Raw genomic sequence first — 6,124 nt, 5'->3', positions numbered from 1 at the left:
TTGAGCTGTTGTTCAGCATCTTAGCTGTAGAGGGCAGTGTCACTGGCCCTCATATGTGGGATCTGAACCAGGGACCTCTGGCGTCCCAAGCCAGCTCTTAACCATCGCGCCACTCGGCTGGCCCCATTGTATCTCTTCTTTGGTAAAGTGTCTGTCCAAATGTTTTGCCCAGTTTTCAATTGGTTGGTTTTCTTCCCATTGTTTTGAAACTCTTTTGCATATTCTGGATACAACTTCTTTCTCCGACATGTGGTTTGCAAATATTTTTTCCCAGTCTGAGACTGTTTATACATTCTCTTAACTGTGTTAAACAGGGTGCTTTTACTTCAAATTACACTACATTATGATTTGGGGTGAACAGTTAGTCATATGAGGGTATGTGGTTTGGGTTTGCTCTACTACATTCATGATAGAGACTAGTAGAGTCGGTCAGCATGAGTGATCATGGCAAGTTGTGCTCCTCCTTTGGGGCAGTTTCTTGCACCCATCACATTCTAGGATGCTGTGCACCTCCTGTTACATAGTGGACATTCAATAATGAGTTATCAGGAGAGATCAAAGATGGCAGAGTAGATAAATCCTGTGCCTGGTTCCTTCCGTGAACATATAAAAATTACAACTAAATTATAGAACAATCAACCTGGAGAAACATCTGAAGTCTATCCAAACAAAAGTCCTATAACTAAAATTATAAATAAGAAGCCACATCAAGACTGGTAGGAAGGGCAGAGACACTGAACAAGCCCCAAACCTCCCTGTGACAGATGAGAATCAGGAGGGATATCTCAGCCACAGAGGTTCTTGAGAAGTGAGGAACCCCAACTCCCCACACCAGGCTCCCCAGCCCAGAGTACTGGTGCCAGGAAGATGTCTGTGAAAAACAGTGGTGATTCCAATGGTTTGGGTGGGACAGAAGGCTGCAGGAAACCCAGACATCCTGTTAACCGGCCTGAGCACAGACTCGCTCACTTGCAGGCACTCACCTTGAACTCCAGTGGAGGAACAGTGACTTGGGGTGCCTTGGAGACATACGGGGGGTGCAGAATAAGGAGTGTGGCTTCCAAGGGAAGGATTGGAGGACAGTTGGCATTTTCCCAGTGAGGGGTCCTTCTCCCATGCAGCCGGCAGGTAAGTGCCATCTTTCCTGTTTTGAGCCCATCCCCACAGGTCAAATCTGAATCTGATTGGCCTGGTGAGCTCTGCAGCTCTGCCTTGCTGACTAAGCTGGGACCCCACCCCAATCAGCTCGCGCACTACTGGAGACACTTTCTCCATGAGCACCAGCCCCACCTGCATTGCACTCTTTCTTGGAAAACTATCAAAGTCCATGGGTTCCAGGTGGGTGGTGACTGTCCTCAGTATGCTCTGAGGCTTTTGCTGAGTCAATCCAGGCCCAGCACTGGCACCAAACTAGAGTCTACATTAACCCTTCATCAGGCGCAACTGATCTCACAGATTCATTGCACACAAAATTTCAAATATTTAACAGTTAACTTAAATATCATGACTCATCACTTCCGTATCTTCCCCCTCAACCATGCCCTATCTCCAGTCATGTTTGTGACTTAGTACAGTAAAGATGTATTTCGTATTTGAAAATTTGTGTGCAATGAATCTGAGAGATCAGTTGTACCTGACAGGGTTAACCTGATGACCACACTCTTCCCACTCCAGTAACTCCCTGAGGCCCTGCTTCATCCAACTCAAATACTACATGGGGCTTTATCAGTGGCTGAAACTTAAGGGAGCTGGCAGGTGGCAGCAGGATTCCAGGTGTCCTGGCTTTTTGTGGGGTTACCCCAGGCCTGGTATTGGTGGCAGCCATCCTTGGTTCACAGTGTGGCCTCTCCCATGTGCCTCCAGGTTTAGCACAAACAGCAAACAACTGCAGATCACTTTAAAGCTCCTACCAGGTAGCCCCCAGCCAGTTACAGGCAGTGGCTGAACTGAGCCTGCACTGGAGCCCCTCCCAAGAGACCCCAAAACCAACATACTTGGTTGGCTTCAGACCACAACAGAGCACTACTCAATTAGCCCCACAAGTGGCACAAACAAAGAGTGGTCTCAACAGGCACCAGATCCCTCTGGGGAGAATCCCATTCATTGGGCTAAGCATCCCCCACAGCAGCCAAACCTTGTGGCTGTGGATGAAGCCAAACCCTATAGGCAGTCATCCTGAGGGTAAACCCCACCCACTGATGTACCAATAGCAATCAAAGCTCAACTATAACAGGAGAGTACACACAACCCACACAAAGACACTCCTAGAGCACCCAGCTCAAGTGACCAGGGAGACTGTGCTACTGAGCCCCACAAGACACCTACTACGTAAGGCCACCCAGACAAGGCTGTGAGACATAGCAGATATACTTCATAAATAGAAACAAACACAGAGAGGCAGCCCAAATGAGAAACCAAAGAAATGCATCCCAAATGAATGAACAGGAGAAAAATCCAGAAATAGAACTAAACAAAATGGAGGCAAGCAACCTACCAGAGACAGAGTTCAAATCAATGGTATAAGAATGCTTCCGGAACTTAATGAGAACTTCAACAAAGAGATTGCAAGCATAAAAAAGGACATAGGGGGCCGGCCGAGTGGCGCATTGGTTAACAGCTGGCTTGGGACGCCAGAGGCCCCGGTTCGGATCCCACATATGAGGGCCAGTGACACTGCCCTCTACAGCTAAGATGCTGAACAACAGCTCAACCTGGAGCTGGGCTGCTGTGAGTCACCGGCGACGGCAGGTGGGTTGCCATGGGCTACGATGTGTAGCCAGCAGCCAGCGTGAGCCGCCAGCAGCTGCTGTGAGCGGCCGTCCAGAAGCCTGCGACTGATCTGCCTCACCCAGGAAGAGCCCAATGATGGTGCCAACTTGGGCCAGTGAAGCAACGTCCTCCACAACTAGACTGAAGAACCAAAGGATAGCAACTTGTCTGTTCCCCTTACCCAATTCCCCAATAAAAATCTTAAAAAAAAAAAGGACATAGGTAGCATTAAAAAAAAACCAGTCAGAAGTGAAGAATACAATAACTGAAATGAAGAATGCACTAGGAGGAATCACCAGCAGACTAGATGAAGCAGAAAATCAAATTAGTGACTTGGAAGACAAGGTAGCAGAAAACACCCAATCAGATCAGCAAAAAAGGAAAGAGAATTTTTAGAAATGAGGATAGTTTAAGAGACCTGTGGGACAACATCAAGCATAACAACATTCACATCATAGGGGTACCAGAAGGAGAAGAGAGAAAGCAAGAGATTGAGAAACTATTTGAAGAAATAATGACTGAAAACTTTCTTAACCTAGAGAAGATAATAGACATACAAGTCCAGAAAGTGCAGAGTCCAAAACAGGATGAATCCAAACTGGCCCACACCTAGACATATTAAATTAAAATGGCAAAGTTTAAAGACAAAAGGAATCCTAAAAGCAGCAAGAGAAAGGCAACTAATAACCTATAAGGGAGTTCCCATAAGACTGTCAGCTGATTTCTCAACAGAAACTTGGCAGACCAGAAGGGATTGGCAGGAAGTATTCAATGTTATGAAAAACAAGGATCTACAACCAAGACTACTCTACGCAGCAAGGTTGTTATTTAAAAATCAAAGGACAGATAAAGAGCTTCCCAGACGACAAAAAGCTAAAGGAGTTCATCACCACCAAACCAATATTACAAAGAATTTTAGAGGGATTTCTTTAAGACAGAAAAAAAAGTCAAAATTATGAATAATAAAAATGGCAATAGCTACATATCTATCAACAATTACTTTCAATGTAAATGTATTAAATGTTCAAATCAAAAGACATAGGAGGCATGAATGGACAAGAAAACAAAACCCTTACATATGCTGCCTACGAGAGACTCACTTCAGATCGAAAGACACACACAAACTGAAAGTAAAGGGATAGAAAAAGATATTTCATGAAAGTGAAAATTAAAAAAACAAACAAACAAAAAACCTGGAGTAGCAATGCTTATACTAGACAAAATAGACTTTAAAACAAAGGCTATAAGAAGAGACAATGAAGGACCCAGTAATCTCACTTCAGGGTATTTATCCAAATAAACCAAAAACTATACTTTGAGGGGACATGAGTATCCATATATTCATTGCAGCATTGTTTAAAATGGCCAAGATGTGGAAGCAGCCTAGGTGTCCATCAATGGAAGAATGGATAAAGAGGAGGTGGTATATATACAAAGGAATATTGCTCTGCCATGGAAGGGAATGGGTTCTTGCCATCTGTGGTGGCATGGATGGACCTGGAGAGTGTTGTGCTGAGTGGGTATATCAGACAGAGAAAAACAGATGCAATGTGATTTCACTTGTATGTGGAATCTAAGAACAAAATTAACAAACAAAACAGAAACAAACTCATAAATACAGAAAACATTTTGATGGTTACCAGATGGGAGGCGGTTTGGGGATGTGGGTGAAAGAAGGGGAAGGGATTAAGAAGTACAAATTGATTGTTACAAAGTAGTTATGGGGATGTAGGGTATAACATAATATAGTCAATAATATTGTACTATGTATGGTGTCGGGTACTAGATTTGTTGGGGTGATAGATGGAGGGGTTTGGGGGACAGAGTGAAAAAGGTGAAGGGATTAAGAAGTACAAATTTGTAGTTTACAAAACAGTCATGGGGATGTAAATTAAAGCATAGGGAATACAGTCAATGATATGGTAATAACTATGTATAGTGCTCAGTGGGTACTAGACTAGTAAGGGGGACCACTTCTTAAATTATATAAATGTCTAACCACTATGCTGTACACCTGAAATTAATATAAAGTGATATTTAATGTCAACTGTAATTGATAAATTTAAAAGCGGGGGATGGGAAGGAGAATAAGAGTTCCAAATTTCCAGGTATAAAACATATTAGTCATGGTGATGTAATGTGCAGCATGAGGAATATAGTCAATAATATTGTGATAACATGGTACAGTACCAGATGGTTGCTGGACTTGTGGTGATCACTTCTTTAGGAATGTAAGTGTTGAATGACTATAGTGTACCCCTGAAACTAATATAACATTGCATGTTAGCTATATTTTAATAAAAATCTTTAAAAAAGAGTTATCGAATGAATGATTGAATGAAGTATAGGGCCAATTAAGGGAGTGCAACAAAAGATAAAGGTGCAGAAGAAAACAAGAGCCAGGACTTAATTGCCAAGCTGAGAACTTTAAACTTTATCCTGTAAGCATTTGGGAGGCCCTGAAAGGTTTCAAACAAAGAAGTAATGGAATACAATTTGCATTTTTGAGCTATCATACTGGAAGTAGCATAGAAAATAGGAAAAGAAATTATGCTAGTCATGAGACTAATGAGAAGACCATCGAAATGTTCCAAGCAAGAGCTGACGAATGGCTAAAATACAGATATAACAGCAGGCACAGAAAGGAAGGGCAGATACAAGAAATATTAATGAATCAGCAGAAGATCATTTTGCCCCAACATCATGTGAATTTGAAAAGCTCTGACCAATATATATCATTCTGAGAAAGAATGGAGCAACCAATGTGCATCATATAATTCTTCCTCCCAGACCCAGTGCAAACTTACACACATCTCCTAGTCATCACACTAGTCATCACAGCCAAGTCTCTTTTCTAAAAAAGTGTACATTTGCTTTTCCACTTCTTTATTTCCATTTTCATGCCTCTTATACTTGATGAGTGAATAAATCACCATTTACCTTGAATCAGAAACCCACATACATTCTACCAGGAAAATAACATTATTGAAATAAGTAGGTAATTTAATGATCTATGTAAAATAAATTCAACATGAATGTATAAAGAAAGCATTCCCTTTCTTGTGTGCTGTCCGATCAAATCCTATAAGCCACTTCTCCCTGCTCTTATCTGCTCACTCAACAATTGTCCAAATGCACACAAACATTTGGAGTGTCAAGACTCAGGGCGTATAAGTCAGGATGTTGTCTTGCAGACATCCACTTTCAGTGGACTCTGCAAAAAAGCAACATAAACTGTCAGGAAGTGGGTATTGCCCATAAAATATTTCCTAGGACAGTAGGAAATCTTTAGGGAAATAATTATTATATTCCCAATTTTAGTGTCTTTGAGACAGTGCCTTTGGCACTTGTCTTT

This window comes from Hipposideros armiger, unplaced genomic scaffold (assembly GCF_001890085.2).
Source record: "Hipposideros armiger isolate ML-2016 unplaced genomic scaffold, ASM189008v1 scaffold_209, whole genome shotgun sequence".
Classification (NCBI taxonomy): Eukaryota; Metazoa; Chordata; class Mammalia; order Chiroptera; family Hipposideridae; genus Hipposideros; species Hipposideros armiger.
The sequence above is the reverse complement of the archived record's forward strand: the minus strand, read 5'-3'. Positions refer to the sequence as shown.